The following is an 809-nucleotide window of genomic DNA, read 5'->3' on the forward strand; positions in this document are numbered from 1 at the left end:
CACGACCTTGGGCGCTACGCGTACGTCTCCTGGTGGAGTTGTGGCGAGTCTTGAACTCACCTCTGCTAGGAGACAAAAGCGCTATTGGCGAGAGCACTGGACCGATACGGTCAGCGTGCTAGACATTGGAATGTCCGGGTAGGTAGACACCAACGGTGCATTGGACAGGAGTCCCGAGCGTGGCTCGCGGGCTGATCGTGGAGTGGCACGAAACCCACTGAGCGATGCTCACGTTTTGGAACAGTCGCTGCATGTCATTCGTGACATGGTCAGCCGAGGGCCGAGGTATCGAGGGCGAGGCCCATGTGATGCGTGTGGAGTGGCACAAAAACCACTGAGCACTGCTCTCGTTGCGAAGCAGTCGCCGCATGCCATCGATGGCGTGGTCGGACAGAGTCCGAGGCATTTTAGGCTCTGTCCTTCAGATGCGCGTGGAGTGGCGCGGTATCCACTGGACGAAGACTGCGGGGTTAGCAGCTCTTCGTCGGATGTTGTGGATAACATTGGAGCTCTTAAGGAGCGGAATGTGAGGGTGACACCGGACGACGCAGAGTGCGTGTTCACCGTGTCTCACCGATACATAGAACCTCTGCACAGAGGCGACGGCGACGCCGTATGCTGGCTGAGACGCCGGGCGCCGACCCTGATCTAGGATGTGTCTTCCGTAGACGATGGCGCGCAGGTATACATCATCGTCAACAGTATGACGGGGGAGGAAGATGGCGACGTCCGCCGCGAGGCTATGCCTGCGGTAGATGCTCTTTTTGAGCTGGACGAGATGTCCCTTGAAGAGTTCGGCAGTGCCTTGA

Source organism: Plasmopara halstedii, assembly GCF_900000015.1.
Source record: "Plasmopara halstedii genome assembly, contig: Scaffold_110, whole genome shotgun sequence".
Lineage (NCBI taxonomy): Eukaryota > Oomycota > Peronosporomycetes > Peronosporales > Peronosporaceae > Plasmopara > Plasmopara halstedii.